The 21,029-nt window shown below is 49.3% G+C and overlaps 1 pseudogene across 1 annotated transcript in view; it reads left to right on the plus strand.

Annotated features, from left to right (window-relative positions):
• The window catches only part of LOC144723373 (zinc finger homeobox protein 3-like), a 196,061-nt pseudogene extending 176,285 nt beyond the window's left edge, over positions 1–19,776 (plus strand). The window contains exons 7-10 of the transcript XR_013586152.1: positions 1,214–1,414; positions 7,877–8,000; positions 8,804–14,539; positions 14,810–19,776. The product of XR_013586152.1 is annotated as a zinc finger homeobox protein 3-like (transcript). The remainder of the gene's footprint in view (positions 1–1,213; positions 1,415–7,876; positions 8,001–8,803; positions 14,540–14,809) is intronic.
• Positions 19,777–21,029: the final 1,253 nt, after the last annotated feature.

The following is a 21,029-nucleotide window of genomic DNA, read 5'->3' on the forward strand; positions in this document are numbered from 1 at the left end:
AACCTAAATCATACGAAGCACATTCAAGGCTGCCAGGAGGATTAGACTTTGGTGAGGCTGTGGCTGACGTGGCATATATTTCTGCCGTTATGCCTCAAAACTATAGTTTTGCCACACTGTATGTCTATGCTGCATTATTTGCATCTCCTTAGGGTGAAAAACGATCACGCATTTACGGGGATTCTGTGTTGGTTGTCGTATGGATATATTTCTCCTGTCATAGGAATGTGGAATTCCCAGGGCGACCAAACAGAGACAAATGCTAATTAAACTAAGGCAATACTTTCTCTCCACTGTTAGATGGAGCCTTATCCTTGCCATGTCGGCCATTGCAGTTATATGACCGTACTTCACCAGGTCATTGCAGGTTGATAGAGAACCCGCGACCAGTCGGCCCTGACGTCGCTTGTTTTACAGCGCGACGCGCTAAACCACTGCGCCACCGCTCCGCCCCCGCGTGCATGTCTATGCTGCACATACGCAGCCAGTGACATTTGCTGATAACCGTTTCTCCCGCGGGTGAACGTGCTTGTACCTTGCTCATCGACTGCGACCGCATCAAGACATACAAATGTCGAGAGTGGCCGAGGCAAAACATCCGGTCTTTGTGCTTGCGCAGAAACGATCGCCGTGGTACATGGAGGTAGGAATGAAAAGCGTCGTTTTTTTTAATGCTGTTGTGAAAACGTTGAACGTTTCAATGGTACGTAATCTCAAAAGTATTTTACTTATTTAAACAAAAGTACAAAAAAATACCCATTTCACTCAGCGTGTAAATATTTGTATACATATATTCAATGTGGAAGAGTAGGCAAAATACCCTCTAGAGCAAGCTACCTCCAAATCTGAGGGCTGCGTTTCTACCTCTACCCTATATAGATACATACCAGCGCACAATCTAAAGATGTGCCTGGGGCTAGTCACTTTTTCCGTCCCACAATTTCACAGCATTTGTGTCACTAAACCACCACGAAATCCATCACAATCGTGACAGGGAGTCAAAATAAAATGCGGCTGCAATTGAAATATCTAAAAATACCTCCAGTCATTTTTTTGGTGTGTGGATTTGTTTTGTGCTCCGCCGCGATGCAGCAAGCGCCGCTGAACGTATTTCCTGCGTTTATTTTCTATTTAATTATTTACCTATCTCTTTCCCCCCTCCTGCCCCCCCCACTCTCTCCATGCGGTGAACCTTGCCGCGCGTTTGGCGCAGGTGTTCCAGTGTCCGTACTGCACGTACCAGAGCGGCGACGCGGCGCGCATCCGCGTGCATGTGGTGTCTCAGCACTCGGTGCAACCCGCACTACGCTGCCCACTCTGCCAGGACCTGCTCGGGAGCAAAGTTCATCTGCAGCTGCACCTCACCCATCTGCACAATGTCGCCCCGGACTGCGTCGACAAGATCATTGCATCGGTGATGTTTTTCTTTTTTACCTGTGTTTGCTCTTTTTGCGTTTCTAAAATTACTCCGGGTTATCTTCTGGCGCAATTGGTCCTCCCCGCCCGCCCGCCCACCCACCCACCCACCTCCCCCATTTGTTTTCAAGGTTCGTACTGCGGGGTTATTTTTTTTCTCGCAAATGCCTCTGCTGTTTCACAATGATGGCACCTGCCGATGCATGGCTTGTGCTAGGGTGGCTTTTTTTAAACGTCGCAAGGTTGGGATAATTACACGTGATGAGAAGGTGCAGCGTAAACACCAATAGGTCAAAGATGCAGACGTTCCAATAAAAAAATTAACATTTTCATAAACATTACCTATTGTTCCTCAGGAAAGGTAATCATAATCTATACACGATAGAATATACTTACTTAGGATGGTTGGCCAATTCCTTTGAGAGCATGGCTTACCTGTGAGGCAAACCATGCACGCAATAAGATGATGCTGAAACGCCGTGAACACGTGAACACGACCACTCAGAACTGCAGTGCTGCCCAGGCCTCTCGATCTCTCAGTCGGCTCGCATCGTTGCCGAATCTCTGTGAGACTCACCGACCGAGCCGACCGCCTTCATTTCTGGTCAACGGGCGCAGCATTCCCACCACGTCAGGGCGTTGTCAGCGGGGGGAGGGGGTGGTGAGCGAAGTGTGGTGGGGTGCTAAGGGAGGGGACGAGACCCGGCAGACCGGCCACGTCTCTCCGCAGCGACGAGCGATGGCTGCCGTCGACGCGCCGAACGCCCCAACGCCCCAACACCCTCGTGGCTGCAGGCAGGTGCTGCCACTGCCTCCCGTCCCACTCCGCACCATGGCAACAGGCGCCATTTCAGGACCGAGGGCCGAGGCTCATCACGCTGCCGGCCAAGGACATTTATTAAAAAGCTATTATGCACCATATGTGGCTCTTTTTAACCGCATCAGCGATGGGGAGCGCACCGGCGGCCAAGCCGGCGAGCCGTTTTACGATTCCCTTCTCATCAAGGTGCCTTTAAGTTGCTTAATCTGTACACAAGTTATCGCCCTCGTGATGCCATTACCTTTGTGTAAATTCAGCAAATTGTCAAAATTTATATATGACTGATTCATTTTACGATGTTATCTTTCCTGTGAGGATTACCGCCGTACAGCTAAGAGGTTTATCATAAATACTACATTCCTTTTTTTTTGCTCTGTCCACCCGGTTACTCACCCCTGTCTTTTTGGAGGATGATTTTGTAAATGAGGTTTCGCTCGATTAAAAAAAAAACCCAAGAAGCAACTCTTATATCCGAATGAGACCCTCTGGATGCCGCTAAAATGATTTGAAGTAACTGTTACCTGCTAAATCACTGAATGTGAAGTTAATTACTGTGCATTTAGTGCTTTATGCATGCAGATCTTGCAGAGAAAAAACAAAAACAAACTTGGATGTTGTAGCACTGTATTTTGTTCGACTTGATTCCAGGTTCTTTATATTATACAGCAGTATAGTGGCATATATGTTCGTGTAAAAATACATAGAACCCCCGTATAGCCTTAATAGACTGTTGGGGCAAGTGCTGTTAGCGAGCACCTATGTAGGTCTGCACGGGAAACAAGTAGGTGGATGGTCAGCACCACGCGCGGCCCCCTTTGTCTCCCCAGTGGGCATGTTCGCACCTCGCACCAGGTACCTATTTGAGACTGAGTCGACCTAGGGGAGGCCCAGGATCGATTCCTATGTACGTTGAACTTCTTTCGCACCGTACGTAGCCAACCGTGCTAATCGGAGGTGCGGGGTGAAGGACAACAAACTAAGCACAAGAAACTGTTTTAAAGAACCGGTCCCAAGGAGAAGCTCAGGACCGGTTCAGATAATCGTCACTGGTGTTGGGAGCCATGAGCGGGAATCAAATTCAGGTCTCCAGGTTCAAAGCTCAGCGTGCTAACCGCTACACGACGACTCTCCGTGCGTATATATACGTGTGTATATATGTTTATTTATGCTGCATTTCACTTCCCATGACTTAAGTTCAACCCCTGAACGTTGTCATCACAAAAGCCGATTTGATATCCAGGCCCGGCCTGTATCTCACTCCATGCCAACTCAACCCAAAATGAGTTCCCCAGGGTGGTGTAAACTTAACGAAACATTTTTATTTTTCCAGGTAAGGCCCACTGAGTTATTAGCTGTTTTTCAGAAGTAACCTGGCAAGCACAAATGCTAGCTCAACGAAGTCAATTCGCACGTGGTAAGTTATAGCCAAAAACTCTTAAACGCGTGTTTCTAAGTGTGGAGGGAAAATCCCAAGGACCCGCAGAAAAATACACGCGACCACGGGGAGGACTTTTCAAACTCCAAATATACAGCAGGCGTCAAGATTGGGATTGAACCCATGACCTCCTGTATACTCAGCGAGGTAGTTAACATCTCGACACCGTGGCGCTGCCAAGCTCCCGTGTGCGGCACACAACCCTTAATAGGTGCCTGCTAATCGCACGATCCCCAACAGTGTATGAGGATACCAGAGGGCCTCTGTGAAGTTACAGCGAGTTAAACTGCTGCCATCAAAGCAGTGGTATGCACGTTGCTTACATTCTTTTTTAAACAACATTTGTTTGGGGTGGAACAAAGGTTCAGTGTTTTATTGGGATGGTTTCCTATTGAATATATCTCAGTGCGGTACATAGTCATATCTTATGTACATATATATGTGGCGTGTATGTGTGTTTATTCTTATTTACATATATAGTACTTGTGTATATGTGGTGTGTGTTATATATAGCAATTCCCGTTGTGTTTATTGAGTTCTGTTTTCCATTTTAGACGTATTAATATTAGCTATTAGCCAATATTTCTATTTTCATTTTGGTGACATCCAAGGTCACAGCAGTATACCATAATAGTAGCAGAAGGGATTATTAAGAATAGAGTATGATGGAGGTTTGGTCCTGTATATTGCATTGCCCTAATTCCAGGACAGATGTGAATGTGCTCTTTAATCCTGGATTATACATTGATTTGTTAAGTCTGCACTCACAAACCCTCTTTCTCCTTAGTATATTAAAAATGAATATTAATGATTAGAGTCAGCAAATAATTTAATAAACATTCCCCATTTCTATTAAGTGCTCCCCTTTATAAGAACACCATTACAAACAAAGGGTCTTCAATTTTTAATATCCGAAACTCGATAAATTAAAATTCTCTCCTAAAACAATAAGTCCGCAGAATGTATTCCACCGTCCATGTGGATGTCTTCACGTGTTTTTACACTGAAGACATCTCGACGATGTTATCACTGAAGACTCTTCTACGTTTGCGGTTTCGTGAGCGTTCGTTCAGACGTTTGTTATTGAAGATATTTTACAGAGGCGGTCTATCGGGCTGATGGCTTTCTGTTGGCAGCAGCGATGAACATCTGGGTACACGGTGGACAATGTTGGCTTCCTAGGAGTTGCTGACATCACACATCTGCCACGTAAATACAAATGTTTAATTCCAATTAGACGAAAAGGTAGGCAAACATTGTCTCTGCTTATACATATGAAAATTTTATCCGATTAATTAAAACTCAGATACTGTACTGTAATAAAAAAAAATATGAAACTCTACACGATCATAAAATGAAACGTGACATTTTCTGAGGTAAATAGTGACGGTCTTTTTAAGTGCTTTGATCTCATCTGCATTTACTGATTTGAGAAGTGGCTCATTCCAGGCAACAAAATGAATGTTGCAGAGTAAAAAAAATATACTCAAACACATTCGTTAGCAACACCGTGGCCTCAAAGAGAAATGCAAACCGGTGAAGTTCCTGGCAATTGACCTTCTTCATGAAACACAGCCAGAGAGAGTGGAGAAGAATGATGAATAAGGGGGGGGGGGGGCCATGGTGCACTTGTGTCGTGAATTCTCCAGCTATCCTCATCTCCCTGGCCTCTCTGTCTATGTGCCATTAAGCAGGGCCATTGGCCCTCACGTCGCCTCCTGCATATTTGTCCTCTTATGGCCTCACGGTGTTATTGACGGACGTGTTGAGTTATTATTTGTGCTTGTGCATCACTGCCATTCGTAGTATCACCAAACAACGTGTTGTAGATTACACGTGTTTAAAGTCCGTTCCACCAGCTAATGGAAGACGTGGATCTAGGCAAGTTCAATGAAGCTCAGACTCTTCCCTTCCTGGATCTGACCAGATCCAATTATGTCCAGTCCAATCAGACCCAAATTAAATTCTGAGCTATTTTAATATGAATAGCCCATACCATATTATAATCTCATTTAAATTATAGGAATATGATTATAAAACAACAGAGTGATAACTTATTATACAATCGTTTATTAGTTAAGTAATACAAAATCAGATAATACAATGATTATAAACTGCAGTCAATGGCACAATCTTATAAAATTGACATGAAAAACCCATTCCAGCTTCCCATGTTTCACGCAGTTTTAGTGCCATAGAATGAAAATCAATGTTCCTGCTTTTGATATTTGCTCGGAAAAAATGTGAATATTTTAAGTAAAATACCCATCCCCCTACCCACACATGCATTTATTATTTGCTAACTATATATATATACTGTTCTAGAATAATTATAATATTGTGCCTACCGGTTTCGAACTGGGAGGTGCAGGGCTCCCTTGTGGGGTGCACACCATTGATGTTTGGTAGAAGTGAGAATATAGCCCGATTCTCAGCTCTATAGGGTGTCCCATAAGTCTGGAATCATAGAAAAAATAATACAAAAAGGCAATAATAGCGCTTTTATTCACAGAACGTGTGCAATGTGTCCACATCTGTTCCTGATACACAACTCCAGATGAGATACCCAGTCAGCAAGCACACGGTAAAACGGTATTAGGGGCAACGGTGTTACATGCGTCAATAATGCGCTGCCGCAAATGTTTACTCGGAATTTTCTCCGTGTTGGCCAGCGCCTTCAAGTGACCCAAGAGCTAAAGATCCATCGGTGTGAGGTCGCGGATTCTCGCTGGCCATTCACAGGCCCTCGACGTCCTATCCAATGACCAGGGAAATATGAATGAGTTCTTTTTCCCGATGATTCCAGACTTATGGGACACCCTGTAGATCTCTCACTATCGAGCGCATTAATGCTTACATACCAGCGATATTAAACAGTAGAGAAAATGAAGCACCCACGATTATTCTTCTGCAATAGCATTTTCGGTACTTGCAACGAATATCAGGACGTGTGGTCTGCATGCACAACTCGCTTGATTCAACCAATTTCGTTTGAGTTTTGAAGATAAAATCACATTCAATCCTAAACAGAACCAACCCAGGGCATATTTTAAATAAATAAATAAACAACCAAACCCATGCATGCTGAATTAAGTGTTGAAGTGGAAACATCGACAAATCAATCTGTACTCTCGGGCAGCATCGCACGTTGAGCCAGAAACACGGTCACTGTCAACTTAGGTGTCACAAGGGGTGAATATTAAACCGCAAGTTGAACACTCGGCATTGCACAGAGACAGAAACTGCGGGAGGAAAATAATAACTTGGACCAAAAAAATCTGAGCCATCGGCTGTGAAAACTGCAAAAGGCGTAACAAGTAATTGACAAGAAGAGTTACGGGACCACGGAAAAGGAAAGATGCGCAGACGCGGAGGCTGAGCAGTGTGGATAGAGAATGGATGATGGTTGCATTTATTCACAAGCGACATTGCATAAAACCCAAATTGAATCGGCTAATGTTACAACAACAACAGAACCCATTTGTAGTCCAAGCATGGTGATGGATGTCAAATTTCCAATAAACAGCTCTGTAACACATGTACCCCGTGCTGGCTACAGTCAAAACGATGCAGCTCACCTTTTGCACAGTTTCTCACATAACCTTAAAGCACAATTAGCCTTCTTTTTTTGACAGAGCAGCAATTTTTATCGTCTCGTTTAAAGGCTCCAGAATGTGGCTCAGGAACTGGAGGCTGTGTCAGGGGCTCCATGTTTAATGTGTGCCTTTAATTAAGAGCCCTCCATTATGTGCTTGTCCCCCCATTGAGCACTGCTTCTTGGCGAGGCGGCTAATTGAGCGCGCGTAGCCAAACGGCGTGGCCCTGGCAGAGGCGGGCGGGGAGAGAGAAGGGAAGGCGAGCCAAGCACGGTTACGTGAAACCGCGCTGTCCCACGCCGGTGGATGTTTTTTCTCTCCCCCCCACCACCACCACCTCACAGCCACTTGTGCCATTAGTGCACGATGGCGTTTGTGTTATTTCTGTGACGGTTTGTGTTGTCGCCGTCCGCTAAGTCGTCGAAATTGCACGGAGATGTAGAATAACGTGAGGGGGGGGGGGCGCGGAGGGGGGGGGAGACGGTTTGCAAGTTTTGGTGAATGGAGGGAACCACGTGGTGTTCACTACCCGGCGGTGGTGGCGGCGGTGGTTAGCGGCTCTCTGCGGCCGCCCTAACGATGCCGCTTTCTGCCGCTCGGCGCCTTTAGATGTCGTCACCGGAGATGATGGTACCGAGTTCTGCGTTCCTGCCGGCCGGGGCGTCGGAGGGCGATGGACACCAACACAACAGCACCGTGAGAGTCGCTGCTGAGGACGCGACAAAACCCTTGGGTAAGGTGTCCATCCCCCGCCCCCCCTTTTCTGAGAGAGGCCCCCGCACTTGTGAAAAATGTGTTCAGCCTCACAAAAGCCATTGGCATTTTAAATAATGCCTCAAATTTTTGAATGAAACCGAGGCAAAAACTCGGGTATAGCTCCAAGGTTTTATTTTTCATAAGACCGCAGCTCTGAGATTGCAATAAAATAATGACAATTGGAATTAATAATTTGAATCTACCTTACTCGAGAATTGTATTCCTTCTGTCTGAAAATAACATTAATTTGATTTAATTCGGCGTAACGTTGCATTATTTTTAACAATAATTTTTAATTTGTCTAAAATATTTTCCAATTAAATTTTATGTTTAATTTGGCATAGAGAGGTAAAAAGATGGGAGTACATTGTAATACTGTGCATTCTAATTAAGCAACGAAAATTGGGTGCAACAGGAACCAAAATGTTTTGGGAACCAGCCGCTGAAAACAAACTTGCCTACTGCATTATCCATCGCTCAGTTTAAAATGCAATTACTCCCACGTCCACCTGCATTAATTTTTAATGCGAGGTCATTTTATGCAGTCACTGTCACTAATGGAAAAGGTGACTCGTGTAGTGAAAAATTAATGGGATGAACAGAGACGACCTTGGTGTGTGCATACAAAATGAAGCCATAAATGTAGTTTCCAGTATCGTAAGGTCAGTCTGGTTATGAAAATGTGCAATGTTTTTTAGCTCGTCTTGATCTCATACTAGACAGTAGTTTTCATTTCTGGTGCAACTTTTTTTTTGCTGATGCTGCTACTGCTGTCCGCAGGCAATAAGGAAGACTACGAGAGGGCTGGCACCTCGCGCGAATTGTCAGAACATGCCACGGAGCGGTCCGGCGAGCAGACCACGAACAAAGACGACAAAAAGGAAGAGCAGCAAAGCAATGCGAGGGTTGCGGGCGCGACGCAAGGTTCCTTGGCGGGAGACTCCGTGACGAAGCGGGTGCAGTTGCCCGTGTCCGACCGGCACGTCTACAAGCACCGGTGCCCACAGTGCAGCCTCGCCTTCAAGACGCCCGAGCGGCTACAGGCGCACCTGCAGTACCACGTCATCCGCGCCGCCACCGCGTGCGCCCTCTGCCAACGCAGCTTCCGCTCCATCCCCGCGTTGCGCAAGCACCTGGAGACCAGCCACCCGGAGCTGGCCGACATCCAGGTGCAGCAGCTCTGCGGAAGCCTGCAGATCGCCAACGGCGACTTCAAGTCGCTACCCGAGACGGAGGAGGAGCTCTCCCTCCCGGCAGAGGCGGACAAGGATGAGGACAGCGACCCCGACGGGAAGCAGAGCCCCACGGGAAGCGACGGAGGGATCTTCGGCCAGGAGGACTCCACGATGGAGGCCAAGCGAGCTGTGATTCCCCGCAAGTGCACCAGCTTTGCCATGGAGAAGTTTCTGGACCCCTCGCGGCCGTACAAGTGCACCGTCTGCAAAGAGTCCTTCACCCAGAAGAACATTCTCTTGGTGCACTACAACTCCGTCTCGCACCTGCACCGCCTGAAGAAGGCCCTGCAGGAATCGTCGAGCCCCGGCTCCGGAGGCGAGCGGTCAGAACCGGCCAACGGGATTGACAACAAGCCCTACAAGTGCATGACCTGCAACGTGGCCTACAGTCAGAGCTCAACGCTGGAGATCCACATGAGGTCGGTCCTGCACCAGACCCGGGCGAGGGCGGCCAAGTTGGAGGCGGCGAGCGGCAGCGGATCGGGCAGCAGTGGCAGCGCGACGACTGCGAGTTCCTGCAAGTCGGCCGCGCCTGACGTGACTGGTGGGGGTGCGGCAAACGCCGCCACTACCGGCAGCAGCGGCGCAAACAAGAGCAGCGGCGGCGGTGGCGGAGGCAACATCGGCGGCGCCGGCGGCAGCAGCGCCACTGCAAGTTCTTCATCGTCCTCCATGGAGCAGAAGGAGCTGAACAAGAAACGGTCATCTGAGGGATCGAGCATGAAGCAGAAGCAGCAGCAGCAGACCGTGCAGTCAACAATGCAAGCCCAGGCCCAAGCACATATGCAGGCCCAGTTTCAGGTGCAGGTGCAGGCACAGTTGCAGGCGGCGCACGCCCAGGCACAGCTGCAGGCACAAGCACAGGCCCAGCTGGAGTTTCAGCAGCAGGCGGCCCTGCTGCAGTCGCAGCTCTTCAACCCTGCATTTTTCCCGCACTTTCCTTTCTCGCCAGACGCCCTGCTGCAGCTGCAGCAACAACAGCAGTTCCTGCTGCCCTTTTACATCCCAGGAACCGAGTTCCAATTCAACCCCGCCGACCTCGGGCTGCCCATGTCTGCGTCGGTCGCCATGCAGGGGCCTGCCAGCGCCGTGCTGGGTGAGCTCAAGCACCAAGCTCAGAAGCAGCAACAGCAGCAACAGCAGCAGCTACAACAAATGCAGCAAGACCAAAAACAACAACAGGATCTTGAACAGCAGTGTTTGGAGCAGCAGCACAGGCAGCTGGAACACCTGCAGCAGCAGCAACAACAGCAGCAGCAGCATAAGATGCAAATTTTGAAGGAAGATTCCGAGATGATGCATTATTCATCGCAAGATGACGCTCAGCCAATAAATCTGAAACAAGCTGAGGAGAGGCACGAACAGTCGGACGACAAAGAGTTTTTAGAATCAAAAGCCAGATCGCAATCCGAGATTAGGGCTGTTTTAAAGCTGAGCCATTCGGACTCCAACATGCCGCCCCCTCGCATCCCGTTTGGCTGCCGCGGCAACGCCACACGGGCGCTGCTGGAGAACTTTGGTTTCGAGCTGGTGATCCAGTTCAACGAGAACCGGGGACGGACCCAGAGACGCGGCCGCAACGGCGACAACGGCGAAGCGCTCGAAAGGCTCGAGTGCACGACGTGCGGAAAACTCTTTTCGCACATTCTCATCCTCAAGAGCCACCAGGAGCACATCCATGGACAGTTTTTGCCCTTCGCCGACCTGGAGAAATACGCGAGCCAGTACCGCGAGACGTACGACAAGGTGTACCCAATGGAGACGATGCTCTCCGAGCCCCTCGCCCTGCCCCCGCTCCCTCCCCCACCCGCAAATGTACAGCCGCAGCCCCAAGCGCAGACCCCATCGCAGCACCAGCCTCAGTCGCAAATGCAGCCGCAGCAGCAGCAGCAGGTACCACCACCTCAGCCGCCACAGCCTCAACCTCAGTCAGCTTTGTCTGCTCCTTCTCCTCTACCTCTACAGCAGCTCCAACATCAGCAGCAGCAGCAACAACAGCAGCAGCAGCAACAACAGCAGCAACAGCAGCAGCAACAACAGCAGCAACAGCAGCAACAGCAGCAGCAGCAACACCAACAACAACCACAGCAGTCCCCAAAGGTTCCTACTATGGCGCCACAACTGTCAACCACTCCTCAGCCAACACAAACTCAAGTCAGCCTTGTGCCACCGCCTCTGGACATGCCGCTGTTCTCTCCTCTCATGATGCAGTCCATGCAACTTCCTCCCGGCCTCTCGCAATCCGCAGCAACTTCGGTGGAGGCTCTGAGTGCCGAGCTAGCTCAGTTCTACCAGCAGCAGCTGGACGCCAACTTCATGCAGCAGCAGAACAAACGGCCACGCACACGAATCACGGACGATCAGCTGCGCATCTTGCGTGCTCATTTCAATATCAACAATTCTCCTAGCGATGAGCAGATACAGGAAATGTCCGAAAGGTCTGGTCTGCCACCTAAGGTCATTAAGCATTGGTTCCGAAATACGTTGTTCAAGGAGCGACAGAGAAACAAAGATTCCCCGTACAACTTCAGCAATCCTCCCACGACCTCACTGGAGGAGATGAAGATCATGGAGTCACAACCACAGACACCCGAGTCAGTAAAATCAGATCAATCTTCCAGCAGACGTTCCTCGAGAACTCGATTCTCTGACTATCAGCTGAGAGTTTTGCAGGATTTCTTCGATGCAAACGCGTACCCAAAAGACGACGAGATCGAACAGCTGTCGACGCTGCTGAACCTTCCGACGCGCGTCATTGTTGTTTGGTTCCAAAACGCGCGACAGAAAGCCCGGAAGAATTACGAGAATCAGGGCGACGGCAAGGAGCAAGTTGAGCGGAAGGAGCCGGGCAGTGAACGGTATATCCGCACGGGGAACATGAGCTACCAGTGCAAGAAGTGCGAGGTGGTGTTTCAGCGCATCTTTGACCTCATAACGCACCAGAAGAGGCACTGCTACAGGGACGAGGAAGAGGAAGCTGCTTTGGACAGTCAGGCAGATGATTCCATTGATGGCGTGGATCAAGGATCTCAGCATCAGTACGCATCCAGTTCTGGGACTCCGGGTCAAACATCGGCAACTCCTCCGAGTCCCAACGTGCTAGAAAAAGACAAAGAGACGAAGGCTGAACCTCGGGTCAAGGCCCCACACGTTAATCCTGAACCCAAAGAAGAAAGAGAAGAGAAACCAAAGCGAGCAGAAACTTCCCTGCCTCAGCAATTGCAGCAACAGCAACCTCCGTTGAAACGACCAGCACAGACTGCCTCCGAGTCTTTAACACCGACCCAGTCGTCCACATTTGCCCAAAACCCTTTTCAACTGCCGACCTCATCGCAGTCCCAGCTGCCAATGAACTACCAGTGTGAACAGTGCAAGATGGTTCTGCCCAGCTTTGAGCTCTGGCAGGAGCACCAGCGACTGCATTATCTTGCCCCACCTGGCCACTTCTTGCATTCGCAGCTGATCGACCAGCGGCCGCCGGGACTTGACATGCCGCTGCTGTTATTTGACCCGACGAATCCGCTCATGGGAGGGCAATTTATGCAGACGACAAACCTGAGCTCTGCACAGTCATCCTCCCAGTCGGCGTCCTCTCCCACCTTGTCAACGTCTGCGAGCGGTGCCCTCAAACGGAAGCTGGACGAAAACCCAGGGGGAAGCCTCGGAGATGCTGACACGTCCACCAACAGCTTAAACAACTCCGAAGACCAACCGAGGGACAAGCGACTCAGAACCACGATCACTCCGGAGCAGCTCGAGATATTATACCAGAAATATCTGCTCGATTCGAATCCTACTCGTAAAATGTTGGATCACATTGCACACGAAGTCGGGCTGAAGAAACGCGTGGTGCAGGTCTGGTTTCAGAATACCAGAGCGCGCGAGAGAAAGGGACATTTCAGGGCCGTGGGCCCCGCACAGGTTCACCGGCGGTGTCCATTTTGCCGAGCTCTGTTCAAAGCACGAACGGCGCTCGAGGCCCACATCCGCTCACGACATTGGCACGAGGCCAAGCGGGCCGGGTACAACCTCGGCCCTTTGCCGTCCTCCCAGGAAGCAGAATCTTCTGCTCAAATGCAGCAACTGTTAGACGACGGGTCAATGGATCAGCATGACCTGGGCGCCTCACAACCGTATAAAATGATGTCCGACTTCATGGCTTCGCACGAGTCAACATCCATGCTGAACAAACCATCCGATTTATCACCGGGGTCGAACCTCAGCCCCGGGTCCGTGAAGGTCGAGGGCATGGACGACATTGAGAGTCCAACTCTTTCTTCCGCTCACACGAGTTTCGATCACGGGAAGATCGACAATGACGACTGCTCTTCTATTAACACGGCCATCACAGACAACACCACAGGAGACGAGGGACATAATGACACAGACAGCAACTCTGGGCTGCTCAGTGACATGAAGTCATCGGCACGTGGCGACGCACAACAGCAATCGATAGCCACTCCGACCAGCGATCAAGGGAGCGATGACAGGTCCTGGGCAGGTCTAGTGAGCCCTGGCATGAGCTACAGTGCTCGGGATAATGACAACGAAGGCATTGTGGATCACAGCGAGACCTCCAGCATAGCAGACCCGGGCTCCCCCAGCGTTCAGAGCAACAGCGGTTCCTCAACAGCGAAGACATCTGGAATGTCTTATAGCGGAGACAGGCCAGGCTTGAAACGCTTCCGCACCCAGATGTCCAACTTGCAGTTGAAGGTCCTCAAGGTCTGCTTCAATGATTATCGCACGCCGACCATGCAAGAGTGCGAAATCCTCGGCAATGAGATCGGACTGCCGAAGCGCGTGGTCCAGGTTTGGTTCCAGAACGCCCGTGCCAAGGAGAAGAAGTCCAAGCTGAGCCTCGCCAAGCAGTACGGCATCGACCAGCCCGAGTACGACAGCCCCAAAATGGAGTGCACCGTCTGCGGCGTCAAGTACGGGCCCCGGCTGACGGTGAGGGACCACGTGTTCGCCATCTCCCACATCGACAAGGTGCGGGAGAGCGTGGGCAGCCAGCTCGACCGCGAGAAGGAATACCTGGATCCCTCGACCGTCCGGCAGCTCATGGCGCAGCAGGAGTTTGACCGCATCAAGAAGGCAAACGAAGTGCTCGGTATCTCCTCGGCGCAGCAGCAGCAGCAGGGAGGGTTCGACGGTTCGCAGATGCAGGCCATGAACCTCGCTGCTGCAGCCGCTTCCTCCTACCCCGGCCTGCCTCCCATGCTCCTGCCGGGCATGGCCGGCCACTCGTCCCTCCCAGGGTTCCCCCCAGTATCCTCGGGTGAGTGCGAGCACATTTTTTCCCGTTGCCGTTATGATTCCTAGCTTTCTTGTGAAAGTTATAACGCTCTATATTTACCGAGGTATTCGCCACTTGCGCGTCTCAATTGTCGCTGCCGGCGTACGGCAAAGGGACGGCAATTTGCACCGCAAAGCTATGATCTCATTGTATATGGGGGGTGCTCATCAGCATAGATTTGTGCCTTCACTGGTATTGTGCACGCTCATGAATGCTGTTTGTGCATTAATGCAAACACGTTGACCTTTGCAGCTCTGACAGCGCCAGGTGCCGGCGTGCTCAGCCTGCCCACTGCCGGCATTCCTTCTCCTGGTCTGCCGCTGCCCGTGAACGCCGGAAAGCCGCTGAAGAGCCCCGACCCTCAGACGTCGAACACCTTGACGGTCGCATCCACGACCACGAAGCCTCACCCCAGGCTCGAGAAGGAGCAACTTGCAGAGAAGGGCAAGGAGAAGGTGCATGAGCACGTGGCACGAAAGGACAGAAATGCCGAGAGCAAAGTCAAAAACGAATTTCCCAGCACGAGCGGGGCGGTCGCGTCGACGTCCGCGGCGCAGACGGCCCACGAAGGAAGCGTCGGCGCTGGCGGCGGAGGCATGGACCCCGCCCAGCTGCAGGCTCTGCAGGCCGCCCTAGCGGTCGACCCAGCGGCGCTGCTGGGCGGACAGTTCCTGCCCTACATCATGTCGGGAATCCCACCGTACTACACGCAGCAGATCCCCACGTCGGCCGCCACGGGCCTGCCGCCGGGCTACCTGCCGCCCTTCTTCGGCATGGAGACGAGCTTCTTCCCGTACAACGCGGCCCTCTCGCAGGCCGTGGCGGCGGGCCTCTCGCCGGGGTCGCTGCTGCAGCAGTATCAGCAATATCAGCAAAGTTTGCAAGATGCTCTCAGCCATCAGCAACAACAGCAGCAGCAACAACAGCAGCAGCAACAACAGCAGCAGCAGCAACAACAGCAGCAGCAGCAGCAGCAGCAACAGCAGCAGCAGCAGCAACAGCAGCAACAGCAGCAGCAACAACAGCAACAGCAGCAGCAACAGCAGCAGCAACATCAGCAGAGGCAGCAGCAGCTTGGCTCGCCTGGGGTTGTGGTACAGAACGCAGTGGAGCAACGGAAGGAGCCGTCCGTAGGAGAGCACGAACGGAGCGACAAGCCGAGGCTGACCGAGAGCAAAGGCACAGATTCGCTGGATATATACGTGGTAACGGTGGTGACGGGGAAGCCTGGGGTGGCGTGCCGGAAGTGCCAGGCGGTTTTTGGCGACGAGGTCTCGGCGCTCGCGCACCAGCGCTCGCTCTGCTACGCCGGGCAGAGGCCCGCCAGCGCCAGGGAGACGCTGGTGCGCGTGCCGCCCACCGACGACATCCACTGCTGCCTGGCCTGCGACGCGACACTGAGCGGCCGCGAGTCGCTCGCTCGCCACCTGCGCTCCGGCGAGCACCGGCAGCGTTCCGCCCGGCGCGCCGCCCAATACGCCAAAGAGCACGCCCGAGTATTACCTCACTCCGCACGCGATCCCGATCATGACGCAGCATCTACCTCGCAGACGGACGCCACTCACCCAGCCGATGGAAACCGATCGCTCTCCTCCTCCTCGTCCTCCTCCGCGCCGCAGAACGAGCCCACGCCCCGCGGAAATGGCGGCGCCACCGCCGCCGCCCTCCCCCTCGGCGTGTCGACGGTTACCTCAGCGTCATCCCGCAGAGCCTCAGGGGTCCAGACTTCGCCCCCTCCTTGGGACAGCTGCTCGGACGAGTCTGAGAGCGAGCTGAGCCGTGCATCGGAGGACTCCGAGCGGCCCGCGGGGAGCAGGGCCCCCCGGGCGGTGGCCCCCCTGAACAGCGGGAGCACGGGTAGTGCGCAGCTTGCCACGGACTTCCTTCGCGTGTAGCCTAGCCATGGGGAAGGGAGGGTTTTATTGTGTGTGTTATTTATATGATGAAGATAAATGATGATGGTGATGACGACGATGGTGGTGGTAGCGATGATGGCGATAATAATGACGATATTATTATTATCGACAGTAATAATAATATTAATGAGATCCTCTGGATCCTCAATAATAATAAAATAATAATAATGAATGGGAAGGGTTTTATCAACAGTCAAAAACCAATTACTACTAACTACTATTCCAAAGCTCCTAATCAAAACCAAAAATAATTTGACTTCGGATTGTTCTTCCCATATTGATATGCTGGCTTGAGGAATAGTTTCTAATTGTGTGTGTTTATAAATGGTCAAAAAAGGCACAGTTGCTGTTACGTTTTTATTTGACACTTTGTTTTTATTTTGTGCTCTACTTTTAAAACGGCAAAAGAAAAGAAAAACAAAACTTTAAAAAAAGTTTGGAACATTTCTGCTGAGGTGCGTTGTGACGGCGCTTCGAAGGGGGTTCAAAAAGCCAAATACTCGGAGAGGTCACGGGGGGGGGGCATGGGCGGTGGGGCGCGCGGTGGGGCGAACGGCACAACTGGCGAGCGCATCCCGCTAGCATGTGTTATATGGGGATAATGATCCAGCAACATTCTTTGCCTAACTAATCATGAACTATACCAATGGCTAGCTATGAATCTGTGTCTGTATATCTCAGGTCAGTAGCTCACACTTAGTTCAAGTTTAAAAAGCTTTTGATTTCTCTTCTCATGAGTTGACTTGTCCATAACAAGCAAAAGCAACTCTTCTTAATGGGGTTCTTAAAAATAAAATAGATCTTTACTCTCTTGTAGGTCTTCTGTTACGGTAGAGCTTAACAACATTAAGACGAGAATAAAAAAAAATTAAAAAAAAGTAGCTCTCCTGTATTTATAATAAAATGAGTACTGTTTTGATGTTGGATAGTTTGTTACTATGGAGCTATTACACAAGTACAGTGATACCTGTGTACACATTTATAATGTTTCACAACTGCTATGTCTTAGTGTCGTGGACATTTTGTTTTCCTTTTTTAATGTGCGAGATGGAGGCAAAGAAATCGAATTGTGTAAATTTGTGCCAATGTTCATTTCCCCTTTCCTCCTTCACCTCTCTATCTGAACGCCCGATATTGATGATACAGCTAACACGGTACCGTAGTTTTGTAGCCGCTCGGATGGACGTCGTGTGATCGGACATGTGACGTTTAGGGGATGTGATGTTTCCTAAGTGGCTGTTTTAATTTCTTTATTCCATTTATTTTGCATACCTTTTACCGCAGCACTTCTTCAGCTCTACTATAGGTGATGGTGACGATGGTGATGATGATCATGACGATGATAGCTCGTTATATTCTTTATTTAAAATATTAATCTTTTACGTTTAAAAATAGCACTGTCATTTATAGTTTTTTTGGGGGGGGGGCAGGGGCGAGCTTTAGCGCCGCACCTATTTCCTCTTTCCCATCGTAGTTTTGTTCCCCTTTTAATGATCCAAAGACGTAACTTGGTGCATAAACGAAATAGGTGTTGGTGTACTTGAAGTCGGCTCTTTTTTTGGAAAAGGACAAAAATACGAACAAACAAAATGGCGTCGAGAGGGGTGGTGACGCCGCCATCTTTGTTTGTCCTCGCAAACAAAGATGCTGCTCTAAAATGTTAAAACGTAACAATTTTAAATACGGTGATATCATGAATTAAGTACAGGTGAAGCAAAGTGAAAATGTAAAAAAAATTACGGACGGAAAAACTTTCCGCAGCAAACTTTAATTTAACACTGCCAGTTAATAGACGGAACAGCAGTCTAATTTGTCAGTCGACTTAACAGCTCCCCATCCTTGTGCTGCTATTTTGCTTGTGGTTCCGGGTCCGTCGTTGTTGTTGTTGTTGTCGTTGTTATTTTATGTACACACCTCAAGTGGCTGCACGCAGCGGGGGCGCGAGAGGCGCCGATCACGGAGACCGCCGCGCGCTCTGTGGTGATGGTGGTGGTGGCTTCTCTTTGTATGGCGCACGCTCATGCCCGTGACTGTGAATATCTTTGAAGTGTGCTAGCAAAAGGATGTTATCCACATTCATTCCAAACCGGCGTTTTATCATCTGTCTACCCAACATGTTCTTTAAAAAAAAACGTACGAGAAAGACAAAAAAAATGTACTTGGATTTTTACTTTTAGCATTTTTTTACACCCGTGCTGTATATATTTCTTTTGCAGTCAGTGGAAATAAAACACTTAGCTTTCCGTACTATGTACAAAAGCATGACATTAATTTCATCTTTTTTGCACAGCTAAACATGGCTTTGAAGATAAATTACCCCCTCCCCCCATTACTGTTCGACTAAAGAAGTGTGCGATGGAATTTTCTTTCTTTGGTGTTCATTGTTTCGTTGTCGTGTCTGTCTCCCTGTGTTTTATTATTCAGTCGAGGAATTCTGTTTCGTAAACATCAAAGCTGAAACTGTAGCATTTAAACGAAGGTTCACAACAGATGCACATTTGACAACGCTTTCCACTGGATCTTTTAGCTCTTTTTTCAATGTTTTTGAGATGCTGTTTTCATAATTTGTTTATAACCAACACTGCAAATATTGATATTGTTTTTCAGAGTGAATATCAAATGCCATCACTTTAAATGTTGCATGATTGTATGGTGTTCTCCAGGTCTGTGTGTGTTTTTTGTCAGAATTGACTGCTGGGCAGATCGTACCAAGACCTCTTAAGTCCACGGTATCAACACTAAACGTTACAAAACAAACAAACTACATTAGCACGAAAAATGCTTTAATTCACAAATTTTTTTTAAAAGCCAAAAAGTTCCAAAGGACTTGTAGCGTGTGGGATTGTGCCACGTTAAACATAGGACGTATAAATACAATTTGGTTGTTATTGAAAAACAAGTTAATGCAGAGTGCATATATTCCTTGACAGCTGAAGCTCGTGTCCCCTCATACTTTTGTTACCTTTGTACACATACCCTTGATGATTTTGCTTATTTAATCAATAGCTGTAACTATAAAATGCAGACTAAACCAAAAAAAGCTGTTGATGTTTTCTATTACGGAACGTAGTCTTAATAGTTTTTGTTACTGTACTGTCGATGAGAATGAGCTGTACTATAATACACTCACTAACATAACGTACAGAGATATAAACTTTTTTTTTTAATTTGTCGCAAACTTGTCGTTGTCAAAAAACTGGTTTATTGTAGAATGTATTTGAGCTTATTTCTCTGAAAAAAATGACATCATCAGTATGTTTCTTGCTCATTGTGAAACATTAAAATTATAATGAGCACATCTTTTTTCCATGTCCCCATCTGTTGTGTTTTTTTTTTGCCTGCACGCGGGGCGCTCGCCGCTGAGCAACAACTCTTGCACCGTTGTGACAGGACCGTCCGCACGGCGGGGCTCCCCGCATGCAGTTTCACACGGAGTGGTGGCCTTTCGTGACCAATATTATCTGTAATAAAGGTGTTTTTTTTGTGGGTTAGATCGCGTAAATATGAATGTCGGAAAACCCACCACCACCCGACATGGACAATTGGTAAGGTTTGTCACGTAAACAAAACGTGCCAATTGGCTACTACTTCAGCACACCGGTGTGTTGGGGAGTAAAGCCACAGCATTTACAATTCGAGTGCCGTGATGTTTCGCTGGTGATTACCACAACCAGCCTCGTCAGGCGATAGCCAGAGTTGTGAAGAAGTCGCCCTGTTTCGGTCTCATGTCATCACTGTCGGCCTATCGGCTTAATGTAGTCGTATAAGTTATAATGGATCATTAATCTGAGAATATATGCAGTGATTATTGCTTGGGTTATTCACAGTTAATCAACATACAATGTTGTGGGTTTCCTCTACAACACACCGGTGTACTGAAGTAGTAGCCAATTGGCACGTTTTGTTTACGTGACAAACCGAAAACCGGCCGGTTTAATGACACATTTAATGCCACTGCAGTTGCATCTTCAACTGGCTCTCAACATTTTAAAAAGGCAAAGGGTGCTCGCGTGCAATCGCCTGCGCATGCCACTGGAGGTTATTCCAGCGACTCTTCCACACGAGCCAGACAAGGACAAGCACCTCCGCTTTAGCTCACCACGCGTGACCTGTCGATCGAATTCACTGCGATGTGCCGACTTACACCGACTGCTTGGTGGACAGGGCGAAGTGGTTACAGAAACATGCCCATTAATTTCGACTGCCGCGCCGGGATATTGAACCGATGGCGATCTCTGAATTGCAAGGTCATCATGCTGACCATTCCCCCGCCCCACTGTGGCAGTGGGAAAGAAACTATTCAAGTTATCCCATGAACAAATAACCGTTTGGCAGTGTGTTGTCTTTCCTGGTGGTCCAGAGCCACTGGTGGGAGGATTCCACATTCCGTAGAGAGGACAAACAATTTTGATTTGCTACTTGGTGTTGAAACGAGCCAGGTGCATATTTTAGCGACCTCAAAAGGATGATGGGGCTGAGCCAAATTCCTGCCAGAACGAGAGTCCCGTGCCCTCAGATGAGAGAGCGTTGGTGCCGGACGGACCCACACACCGACC

Source organism: Lampetra planeri, chromosome 17 (genome assembly GCF_965212315.1).
Source record: "Lampetra planeri chromosome 17, kcLamPlan1.2.h2, whole genome shotgun sequence".
In the NCBI taxonomy this organism is placed as follows: Eukaryota; Metazoa; Chordata; class Hyperoartia; order Petromyzontiformes; family Petromyzontidae; genus Lampetra; species Lampetra planeri.